Raw genomic sequence first — 12693 nt, forward strand, 5'->3', positions numbered from 1 at the left:
TCTCCCTACTCAATGTTATGAAACAGCACAAGTTGGGACCTTTGTGGCATCCCATTGCAGGTGGGTCCAAACCACGGTGGGTGACAGAATATGCCATACACACAGAGTTTGGGTGTGGAGTTTATTGAGAGGAGAGGAGGGTTGGGGAGAGAAGGAAGGAAGAGACAGAGAGAGAGGGAGGGGGAGAGAGGGAGAGAGAGAATGGCAGAAAGGAAGAAAGTGGGGGAGTGGGTGGAGCTTGTCCCTCAAGGGACCCCTGAATAGACCAGGACTGGGCTGGCCAGGGTACTGCCTGGGCACATTCTGCCCAATGACTGTGCAGGCTAGCGTTATATCTGAATCCTAACACTCACTCACCTGGCTCAGGCATGGGACTTGCATGGAGACTCAGATTCTCCCTGATCTCAGTCTCTGCTTCAGAAAACATGATGCCCCCTCCCTGCCAGCCCATAGAAAGATATGTGTTTATTGAGTACCTGCTATTTATGCCAGGGGTGTGACATGGGAAGGCAAGGGAGCTCCCTGACTGGTTGATCGCGGTTTCCTAAGGTGGGCTAGGCAAGGCTCTGAAGTCTCTTGATTAAAGCAATTGAAATCAGCTTTAACCACTTCGGAGAGGAAAGGAATCTACAAAGGTGTTCCTGGGCTCTCTCAGAACCTCTGTTAGCCAAGGGGACCAGGATAAGGTCCCAAAGCACACTATACAGGGCTAGATACACACTCTACTAGATGAACCCACTCCTACCTTCATATGGGACCCCTAGCCCAGACCCTAGCCCATAAAACCGGATGAGGAGGATCTGAGTAACCTGTAGCACGTAACACGACTTACACCTTTAGGAACCTCCTCCTACCCATATGGTTTTCAAGGAGAGAATAAGCCAAATGGGTACCCTCAGAGCCTGCCAGCTCCCACCTCAACTGGTCTGAGCGTGGCAGGCCCGAGGGCCCAGCTGAGCCAGAGAGGGTTGTGATTCTGAAAGCGCTAGCCCTGTGTGGAGACCTGGGGTGAGACGGCTGCCACAACCAGGTACTGGCTTCTACCCCAGCACCAGGAGTTCACTGGAGGAGGTTGGCATCCCTCAATGGTGGCTGACAGGAACATGGCCCTCCTTCCCATGACCTCCCTATCCCCTGCCTTGGTAAGCACCCTGCGGAGACCTGCCCCAAGCCACTGAGCCCTGTGTGGTGTCATTGTACATATTATGTTGGCATTAACTATGCTGGACAAGCTAGAAAGGGTCTCCCTGGAAAAAGGCATCAAGTCTGACCCAGATGCTCCTGCCAGCCCTGAACAGGACAGAGGCCCCAGGGTGCAAATTTGACACTGCAGTACCTGGGAAAAGCCACTAGACGGCGCAGGTAAGCTGCTGTCCAGCTCAGAGCAGGTATTTGTGAGTTGGCTGGCTGTGTAGCCTGAATGAGCATATATATGTGTGAGCATGTATATGGATGTATACATGTGGATATGTTTGTCCACATATGTGCATGAATTTATACGGGAGTATGCGTGTGTGTGTCTGTAGGATAACAGTCATCACAGGTATTGTGGTGCACATATATGCATGAGCAGGTGTGTGTGACCCAGGACCCCAAAGCTTGGCATGGCCACTTTGAATCTAATGATGCTCTGCAGAACCCACAACCTGAGCTGTCTTGGACAGTGCCACTTACAGAGTACTGAGGCACGCACTGCCAGAGGAGGGTGCTGGGAATAGCTAGGAAGGATGACTGTGTTTTCCAGGCAGCAAGTGAAGGAAATAGAAGGGCAGGCTTCGGATCCCATGCTCCCTTAGAGTGCACGGGAGGGGATCCAGTTTGAGAAGTGTATCTCTGGTCAACCCTCTACAGTGGGAGACTCTTAGACCTAGAGAGGAGAATGCTGGTGTTTGAGTTGTCCTGCTCACTGTAAAAGCCAGCACCAGGTCTTCTGATCCAGTTCCTAAAGAGTTTCCCCTAGGACCTCCCTGAGCTGGCCTTGACACTGGCCACCCTGGCAGACCGCTGGAGTGTCCTGGGGTAGCTGCAGCTTCATGAGGTTGTCTGTGACTCCAAACACCACAAATGCCTTCTCACCTATGCTGGTGGTCAGTCATCAACAACAAGTTCCCAGTGAGATTGGCCATCCCAGGCCCCTCCCACTTCCTGTGTCTCCCTCAGTCCTGGGCAGCCTAAGCCTTGGCTCAGATCACTGGCCTCTTCCCTCTGCCTCTTTTCATTCCCTCCTCCTGTAAGAACACTCAATGTGGGGTTTAGTGCCACTTAAACCCCAGAGCGAGGTCATCTGAGATCCTAAACCACTGTACCTACAGAGACCCTCTCCTGAAAAGCCACATGCTAGGGTTCCAAGTGGACATGAGTCCAGGGACCCTCAACGTGCAGCACTAAGGGGAAGGCACAGACATTTACTAGCGCAGGATTGGGTTCCTGTCCCCTGTCCTGCCTATGCCACCCCCTTGTGTACACACTCTCTCACTGAGATTAGGGCTCAGTCGTGACCTCTCAGCCCCTCAGGAGGCCAGTCCCGAGGATCCAGTGCCCAGGGTGGACAGGAATCTGGCAGAAAGAGGCTGCCTCCACTGCCCCAGAGCCACGGCATCGGGAGCTGTGAAAAGTGACTGATCCCCAAGGTTAATTAATTATTACATTAAAATGCACCAGTTAAGGGGCCGCAAACAGGAAGTATTAATCACCATCTCCTCAGACTGACAGGCACATTTCCCTAAATTCTGCCGCTGCTGACTTAACCAAATGATAATCTCCCGGCGGCTGCCATTTCCCATGAAGTCACAGCTCATGAATATTCTGACATCGTAATTTGCTTTTTAAAAGGACAGACTTATTATTTCATTTTTAAGTTTACTGTCATGAATAGTAATTTCCCAGCTCCCAAAATAATGAGATGAGAGCCACCATTCCGGTCATCTGGGAACTGGGCCCTCAACTGTGCAGCAGGGCCCTGTCCCTTCCTCAAAAGACCAAGGGGGACACTAGGTCATCTTGCTTCTCTGTCAGCTTAGAGGAATATCATTATAGAGTCAAAAGCAGCTACCCCTCCCCTCAGCACAGGGGATGCTGCCCACTCTTAGGTTCCTGGGCCTTGGCAGCCACTCTGTGTCTTGCTGCTAAGATTGGAGTGACTGGAAGGCAAGTTTGACCCAGACCTGCATGGACACTGAATTCCAATCTTAACTCTGGTGCAGGCTAGTCCTGTGTAACCTTAACTCCCACAGACTTTTCTGTCTGGAAGTATGAACCAGGACTGAACACCAAGGTGGATTTTCTGCATCTCCTCTGTATCTGAAATGGAAAGACAAAGACCAAGGGTCTGGCCCGATGTCAATCTTCTGTTTTGCGCTGGTAGAACCAGTGGCGCTCCAGGGCTGGATGAAGGAGCAGAGTCTCCCAAGCCTCCCTGCAGCAGCTCTCCAAGGCTCTCTCTGCTGTTTAAGACAATTAGAGGCTGACTCAAGTGCCCAGTAAACCACAGTTTACTAAGTCCACAGTAAGTGAAAAATCAAATTTCATAATGTTCTTCCCTGATTGTTCTTGTGGGACGGAACACTTTCTAAGATGCCTCCTTTCAAGGGTGACAACACACAGAAGGACCACCCAGACTCCCCCCCAAACCCAGCACTATCATCATGACCACTGCTTCATCCCAGACTGTCTAGAGAAAACCTCTTTTCCCAACCTTCAGAGGTTCCATGTGGTGCCAGCTGTGTGAGGCTCTCTCACCCTCTGTACCCTCTGTTCTTCCTCACGTTGCCCTGTGATTCACCCAGGGCAATGCCTATAACAGAGCCCACAGGCTCAGAATTAGGTTCCACCACCTCCCGAGACCCCACCTCCTCTGGGATCTCATATAGCCTGCTCACTTTGGGTCCTCCTTAGCCCTCCCCATCCCCAGTGTGCCCGTGAGCCAGTGGGGTGGCCACAGTTACTCTTGGCTGTCTAGAAGAGCTGGGGATTTAGCTCAGGGGTCTAAAGCTTTCCCAGCACAAGACCCTGAGTTTGGTCCTCTCAACTCTGGGAAAAGAAAGAATATAGACATCCTAGGGATGGCCATGACAGAGACCAACGCTGCACACGAGGGGGCCTGAGAGATCAGCTCCCTGTGGAACGTGTCAGGACCATGACAGAGGTTGTGGAAATAACAAGGTTCTTGCCAGGTAGTGGTATCGCATGCCTTTAATCACCCTGAGTTTGAGGCCAGCCTGGTCTACAGAAAGAGTTCCAGGACAGCCAGAGCTACACAGAGAAACCCTGTAGTACGGGTTCTAAGTGGTCTTAATAATAAAACCCGGAGTCAGATATTAGGGGGTGAAAGCTGAAAGACCAGAGAAGCAGAGCAGTTAGCCACTACTTCTTACCTCTACCAAATCCTCGGAACCAAAGCACAATATCCTGTCTCCACGAATCCTCAGACCGAATGCCATGAACTCCTGTCTCCTCCTGACTTATCTTCCTCTCTCCAACCGGTCATATCACTCCTGTCTCCACCTCCCTAGAGCAGGGATTAAAGGTGTGAGCTCTGTTTCTCTTTTAGAATGATTTAATCTTGTGTAGCCCAGGGTGTCCTTGAACCCACAGAAATCTGTCTGCCTCTGTCTCCCAAGCGTTGGAATTAAGGTGTGTGCCACCACTGCCTGGCTTCTTTGGCTAACTTGGGCCAGGTATACACAAGCAAAGGAACAGGGGCCAGAGCTTCCCCACTTCCTGCCCCAGCCTCATCTGACCCTTCCTACCCTGGCCAGGCTCTGAAGGCCCAGGAAACCCCTGAAAACATGGAGAGAATCAAAAGTCCAAAGATGAGCATCAGCCTTCTCCAGGATACTGTGGTACACAGGAAGATGAGACAGAGGCTTCCTGGGACCCCACTGGGGACTTCCTGTCCTTCAGGGCCTCCCAGCACACTCATTCCCTCTGCTAGGCTAGGGTCCTCCTTGTGTACAGCTCCAGGAGGTTCATCTTCTGTCCCCTGTGAGTAGCCAGCTGGAGGGTCAAAGTCCTGAAGAAGCCCAGAAGTTTCATCAAACATCTGCCCTGCCTGACAAGAACAGAGACCAAAGAGAACTAGACCCCCATTTCCTAGGCAGATTCCCCCAACCCCTCCCAGATCCACCCTCACTTGCTCACACCTTCATGCCCTCTTTTTTAAAGACATTTATTTATTATTTATTTAATCTATGAGTATTTTTCCTATGTATATGTGTGTATGCATGCATGTGTGTCTACTATGTGTGTGCCTGGTACCCATGGAGGCCAGATGAGGGTATTCTAGAACTGTAGTTAAGTATGTTTATAAATGCGGCTGCGTGACCCCTGACGGTGGCTGAGGCTGCGCGACGTGGGACAGCTACGCCATGGCGGATGGACGAAGAGCTCGAGGAGCTGAGGAAGCAGAGGCTAGCGGAGCTGCAGGCCAAGCACGGGGATCCTGGTGATGCAGCCCAACAGGAAGCAAAGCAAAGGAAAGCAGAAATGAGAAACAGTATCTTAGCCCAAGTTCTGGATCAGTCAGCCCTGGCCAGGTTAAGTAACTTAGCACTTGTAAAGTCTGAAAAAACTAAACAGTAGAGAAGAACTACCTTATACAGATGGCTCGGTATGGACAGCTAAGTGGGAAGGTGTCAGAACAAGGTTTAATAGAAATACTTGAGAAAGTCAGCCAACAGACAGAAAAGAAAACAACAGTTAAATTCAACAGAAGAAAAGTAATGGATTCCATGAAGATGATGATTACTAAGAGGAAATGTTTAGACTTGCGGAGCAGTGTCAAGGGCAGTTACAACCTTTTAAAGGTTTACTTTGTTTATTGTCTATATATGCTTTTTTTAATATTTATTTTTTTATTTATTATGTATACAATATTCTGTCTGTGTGTATGCCTGACGGCCAGAAGAGGGCGCCAGACCTCTTTACAGATGGTTGTGAGCCACCATGTGGTTGCTGGGAATTGAACTCAGGACCTTTGGAAGAGCAGGCAATGCTCTTAACCACTGAGCCATGTCTCCAGCCCTCTATATATGCTTTTTGAAAAAATAAACTTGTTACTCAAACTAAAGCAGTTTGAGTTTTTCAGTATCAAAACAAAACAACAAAAAAAGAGAGAATGTTTATAAATGCAAGGTGGTGGTAGTATACACATTTAATCCCAGCACCTAAGAGGCAGAGGCAGGCAGATCTCTGTGAGTTCAAGGCCAGCCTGGTCTATAAAGCAAGTTCTAGGACAGCCAGAATTGTTACACAGAGAAACCCTGTCTCGGGTGTGGGGGGGGGAGGGGTGTTTATGTTTATAAGCCACCACGTAGGTGCTGGGAACTGAACCCATGTCCTCTGGAAGAGCAGCCAGCGCACTCAACCACTGACTCATTCTCCAGCCTGGCAGTTCCCTTTCTGGTCATGCTCACGCAGGGATATGAACTGATGGACTGATCCAGGGGTTGTCTAGTGAGACGAGTGTCACTCTGGGTGACACATGAGGGAGAAGAATGGCCATGGCTCCCCCAACACCTTCCCACTCCTGTTAGGTGAGCCAGGGCACAGAGGCCACCGCCTGTGGTATGAGCGATGGCTTCCAGTTGAGCGCTAATGCGTAGGAAGAGTTCAGTAGCTGGTGTTTGGCACCCGGATGCAGGAAGAACCCAGCGCCACTTCTGGGAACACAAGACATTTAAGTGACTTCCTTGATGAATATTTCATGATTTACATTAATGGCTTTCTGGTGTTTTTCATAACAAAACTCTCCACATTATGATGGGTTAAATGTGGTTATTCCGGCCACTGTCTCTCTCTGAAGTCCCTCCCAGAGCCAGCAACAGTGCCCCTGAGCCCTCTGCCAGGCTCTCCCCCAGACTCCCCTTCTGTGGGGAATGGTGCGATGTCCATCACAGCTGCGACATAAGATGGGGCGGCTGTAACAGCTCTGTGCCCCATAGATGGCCAGGGCCGGGGTTATGACTCGGGCCAGCTTACAAAAGAAGTCTGGAGTCTGGGACTGGAGGAATCCACACAGGATCTGGTCCACATGTCCCAGCCTATGAAGTGCGTGGCTTATCCACGTTACACCCCAGAACTGCCTGGTACCCATGCTCCCAGGAATCTAGTCTCTTTCATCCGGGTCTGCTGTTTTCACTTGCTGTCCATCCTGTGCCGGGACAGCACGTGTTGTATCCAGTATCCCCCTAGGTTCCACTTGGCTATACCAACATCTCAACCATTCTTTCCTTTGGTGGCCTTGCCGCTCAGAGTGCATCTGGGCAGGGGTTTTCTCTCCCTTTGGCTGGGTTCTCCCTTCATGACTACGGGGGTTGTCCTGCAGAGGCCGCCCTCATCCCACCCTGCCAGCGCAGCCTGTCATTTCTGTTGTCAACCTTGCTCTCCTGGCAGGCCCTGTGCCAGGCTACTCTGTGGGAAGTGCCACCCCATTCCTGGCCCTAAGAAAGTAAATAACTGTGCCCCCACATGTGAGAGGTGAGCAACCAAGTGCCTGAGTGACCTGGAACTCTCTTCTGTGTGAGAGAGAGATTTGTCTCCGATCCCCCACTCACCCCTTCCTTCGCTCACTCCATGTAGCACAGACCCAAGGTGCTCATGTACTCCAGTTACAACCCAGGCCTTCGGCTACTCTGGTTCCACCTGCTTCCATTCTCGGCCTTTCCAGTGGGCTCCTGCGCCCCTTTACACAGGCATAACTGTCCCCCCCCCAAGGATTTCCCAAATACGTAATTTTACTAGTTTTAATTGCAGCTATACAGCGTGTGTGCGCGTGCGTGCACACACACACAGACACACAGACACACACACACACGGTATTCGTTATTGTGACTGGATGCACAAAGTCTCCAGGGCTCATCAATGTTGTAAGAAGCATCAGAACTCCTTCCTTCAAAAGGCTAGCAATTCCCAGGAATTTCCCAAAATTATAATAAGATATGTGTATTAGGCCTTTCTTCCTGGTTCCAGACACAAGTGTCACAGAGATAAGAATGACTCTGGGAGGCTTAAGGAGGTGCCTGCGGTTTGGGGACCCTCCTTCAGAGTGAGTGTTCTAGGAAGAACGGCTGTTTCTTAGAGAGTTGGGACTGCCACCCTCTTGAGTTCAATCCCCAGGACCCATATGGCGGAAGGAGATAAGCAACTCCCACAAGCCATTCCCCCGAACTCCACATGCGCACTGTGGCATGGCATGAGCGTACCCAAACGTACATACCGGGGCACCTGTGAACAAAGTCCTGCAAACAGTGCGTGGGCACAGTAGACACAGGGCCCTTTTCTGTGACCCTACTTAGAGCTGCACAGGAGGAGTCAGGAATGGCTTGCTTTTGCCTGGGTGAGGTCTGCCAAACCCTCAATCTTTGCCCCTGGACAAGGTCCCTTCCTTCCTTCCTTCCTTCCTTCCTTCCTTTCTTTCTTTCTTTCTTTCTTTCTTTTGTTTGTTTTTCTTTTTTTTTTTTTCAGTGCTCCCGTGGGAACCGTCAGAGAATCTGAGAGGTGCAGCGGCTGCATCGCACTTGTGACAGTGACGCGGATGTCAGCTCTCAGGGGACAGGTGTCCATGGCTTCCTGGATGAGTTGAGAGACTAGTCTCCTGTGTGCACGTGGTCCTGGCTGAGGCTGTGAGGTAATTGCTGAGACTGCTGGGCTATCTCTTTAGCACCATATTTGAGGACATGGTATAGATCTGGGCCATACATTTTTTAAATATTTATTTATTATGTATACAATATTCTTTCTGCGTGTATGCCTGAAGGCCAGAAGAGGGCACCAGACCTCATTACAGGTGTAAGCCACCATGTGGTTGCTGGGAATTGAACTCAGGACCTTTGGAAGAGCAGGCAATGCTCTTAACCGCTGAGCCATCTCTCCAGCCCACTTTTTGTTTGTTTTTCAAGACAGGGTTTTTCTGTGGCTTTGGAGCCTGTCCTGGAACTAGCTCTTGTAGACCAGGCTTGCCTCGAACTCCCAGAGATCCGCCAGCCTCTGCCTCCCGAGTGCTGGGATTAAAAGCGTGCGCCACCACCGCCCGGCCGGTCCCTTCCTTTCTTCCACCAACTGTGCGAACGTCACAATTGGCAGAAAAGACAGCACTCAGTCACTGGAATGAAAGCACAAAATAGCCACTGTCCATGACTCCGGGTCTGAGTGGAGCTTCAAGGCTAGACAGAAGCTCAGGCTTCTCTTTAGGGGACCTAAGCCATGGGGGATGGCAGGGACCCACTCCCACCTACAGGTGGCAGTAACCTATTCTAACCCAGAGGCCCATGAACACACCTGCTCTTCCCCTGGAACACCTAAAGATTTAGCTTCTAGAAATGTCTCTGCTTGGTAAGAGGTCGGGTCCTCCCACTAGAGCATTCAGGGATCCACCCCCTTTTGGTGTCCAAACAGCCCCTTCCTGAACCGAAACCCCTGCTGGAGACAAGGTGTCACCAACCTCACTGTCTCCAGTTGTTGTGCCAAAGTGGACAGGACCAGCTCACAAGAGGAACTGGGAGGGATGGGTTTCCCTTCAAGCCACCACATAAGCCTCCTATACCCTGAGTGCCCTTAGACAGCTCATGAAACCACTGAAGCAAGTGTGTGGGCACTGCCAGTGAAGCCCAGCACTCAGAGTCTTGGTTCCCACAGTGACCACAGCAAGCACCCACTTGGTCCCTGTGAGATAGTCTCTAGCCTGGGCAGCAGAAGTGTGGCTGTCCAGGAGAGTCACACTCTCACCAGTGAGATAGGAAACTGAGGCAAAGAAGGGATAGGATCATTTGCCTGGGTAGTCCCAAATATTCATTCCTCCACCAACCCCAGCCACCTTATCCTTCCAGTAAAACCAGTCAGCTGGCCCTGCCCAGTTGGCACTTCTGGCCTAAGCCTAGTAGCCAAGCTGGTATCACCAGCCTCTGCTCCTTGGGCAGGTCAGGACACATGAGCTTCATTCATGCTCCCTGCTGAGGAGGTGGCAGGGACTCAGTGTTCTCCTGGTGCCCAGCCAGACAGCATCCCTGTCCTGTACCTTCCCATCTCAAATGCTGAGTCTCAGGAACTACACATCTCCCAGATACACACAGCACACAGTCCAAACCCCAGGAACACTTTTGACTTGAAAGAAGGCTTTATAGGTAGGGGACCTACAGGCTTGAAGGAGGAGAGCAGGAGCCCCATGTGGGAAGCCAGGCCACCCCTGACCCCTGGCCTAAGCAGTGGAAAGTAGGAACATGAGCACCCTCCACCCCCACAGGTTGTCATAGAGACACTCAGCACTGAATTCTTGGCACTGAGCACGGCTGTGGCTGTAACCAAGGGTTCTCTGGAAGTGTCCCCTGGATACCCTTTACTTCAAGTGCTGGGCCCTACAGAGCTGTGGGCATTCACCTTCCTTCTGAGGGGTCACCCTGGGAGGTATTGCCAAGCTGGTCTTCTTCTAGAATCTTCCATCTGCCTCTCCCACTGTGCCATCCTCTCCCTTTCTCCTACTTTACCCTGCCCTGGCCTGTCCTCCCCTGGTCTGTCTTCTGTGGTCCCTTTAATGACATTGCACTTAATGGACACTCCACAGGGGCCCAGCCTCCACCATCACCTGGGAGAAACATTCCTAGGATGTCTATCAGGTCCGGGTTCACAGCCTGAGAAAATGAGACTACAAGATGCGTGTGGATATTCTATTCTTGAATTGGAAGCTATGGTTTAGACATTGGTCAGGGCTTGTCTGGGTCACCGGGCCCAGGACTGCAGGGTCAGAGCTGTCACAAGACTCAACAGCCTTGCTTCTGTTTGAGGAAGGAGGCTACACCCCAAAGTGGGCAGACGTTGTCATTCAAGAGGCAGGCTAGGACTGAGCAGATGTCAAGGTCATGGGACCTCATGACTAATGGAATTCCAGAGTCGCAAAGCCTTGGCACCAACACACACACACACACACACACACACACACACACATGAGTTGACTCTACATTTTGTCCCACTGAAGCCAAGAAACCCTTGGAACTCTTTTTAACTCCAGGCCCAGCCATGAACCTGGGTATTAAAGGACAACCTACCTCCCATTAGTCAGATACCCCACCAAAGAGCAAATGCATCCAGATTCCCCAGGCAGCAATGACCCCAACAGCCAGGAGGAGGTAACCCCAGAGAGGTCTTCTCTGTGTAGTCGTCTCAGAGTTGAGTGGTACCAGTCAGCTTCCCTAAGGAATAAGACAGCTAGGGAAAAGGAGAGATGCTGATGAAACAAATCCCATGCCTGTAACTGTGACCAGCTCTGAAATGGGTTGCTAGCAGAGGCTGGAGAGAGAATGTTCCAGTAAAAAACGGTGCCCTGTAATGATCCTAGCCCACTTCTCTAATTGCACGTCTCCACCAAGGGAAGAGAAAACAAACAGGGGTGAGGAGCCAAGCAGCTAGAAAGGCATCATCATCCCTGCCCACCCTCAGCTGTTGCTGGTCTGCCCCTGTTAAGACCAGGACTACTGCTATAGTATGACCCTGGGCATAGCCCCCAAATATACCTAGGCCCTGGCCAGTGGCGGCCTTTCTCTAGGGTTCTGGGGGACCCCTTCCTTCCTAGCCTTGCTGGGGCAGGGCATTTCCCAAGCCGGCACAGAGTGAAACTGAGAATAATTTCTAATTAAATAAAGCACAAACCGGGGGATTGTAGAGTGATTTCCCAAACCAGTTGGATCTTGAAGAACAAACATCCCGTTACTGTCACTTCTGCCAAGTGTACACATCCACGAAGCAGGGCAGACAGGAGCCAGTGATGAAGCTGGGCCTTTCCGGGCACTGCGCTTTGCCGAAGCCACTTTATGGAGCTCCTACCGGCAGAGGGAAATGACTGCTGCCAGCCTGATTTATTTGCCCCGACACTTTACAGCACTTCAGATTAATAAAAATATTTAATAAAGAATCAAGATGGTTTATCTGTAATGCAAAGAGAATCACATTGCCTATGTTTTTATTACTGAAAAATTGGAAGCAGGAAGAAATAATGATATAAGCCACTGTGTAAATGACAAAAATGCCCATTCTAGTGGCGTGCTTTGCACAGCAGCCTCGCTCTGCCCTGTAAACATAATGTATGGGTCGTCTCTTCGCGTGGATTCCGCAGTCTGCTCACCGTGGAGTTAATATCGCCCCGCTCTCTCTGCGGCGCAGGGAAGTGATTAAATAAGAAATAAATTTGGCTGTCATTGCATTTAAAATCAAATCAAGGATCATTTGTTACCCCAAATGAAGCTGTTCTCCTTCCCTGCCCGTGAGTAGGCTGCTGTTTGCCGAACCATTAAGAGATGTGTGTACAGTAAACCGGCGCGTAATGGCTTGTACTATAACATGATCTTTATGGGGCTGCCACACCAGGCTGAGCTGGAGCCCAGAACAGCACATGGCTTTTTTTTTTTTTTTTAATTTAAAGTTATAGGTGTGAGACCCGGCAGGCTCATTTCAGATCCATCTGAGTCTTGTTGGCAGAGGTCCCAGGCAAGATGGCAAGAGGGCTACTGTCTCGGCACCCCTGTCCCTCCCCGTTTATCAGCTCATGCTAATTGAGGTTCTAACTGGCCCTACAAGGTGGGAGGAAGGTTCATCTCCTGGGGCAAGAGCCACAACAGTAGCAAAGGGGTCTCAGGACTCAAGAGTCTACCTGGTGCGTGGTGGGGATTAAGCAGCACATCACTTCAGAGTTTGGGAGTCCTAGACAGG

General features: G+C 50.8%; 1 long non-coding RNA gene and 1 pseudogene across 1 annotated transcript; one reads left to right on the forward strand and one right to left on the reverse strand.

The window, feature by feature from the left end:
• Nucleotides 1-5373: 5373 nt before the first annotated feature.
• Nucleotides 5374-5749, forward strand: LOC126509329 (programmed cell death protein 5-like; annotated as a pseudogene).
• A 3144-nt stretch (nt 5750-8893) lies between these two features.
• On the reverse strand, nt 8894-11719 carry LOC126509220 (uncharacterized). Its single transcript, XR_007594116.1, has 3 exons — nt 11638-11719; nt 11037-11196; nt 8894-9100 (listed from the first exon to the last, which is right to left on the reverse strand). It is a non-coding gene; the product is annotated as an uncharacterized lncRNA (long non-coding RNA).
• Nucleotides 11720-12693: the final 974 nt, after the last annotated feature.

Source organism: Alexandromys fortis, unplaced genomic scaffold (assembly GCF_014885135.2).
Source record: "Alexandromys fortis isolate MF-2015 unplaced genomic scaffold, M_Fortis_MF-2015_v1.1 scaffold_72, whole genome shotgun sequence".
Taxonomy (NCBI): Eukaryota; Metazoa; Chordata; class Mammalia; order Rodentia; family Cricetidae; genus Alexandromys; species Alexandromys fortis.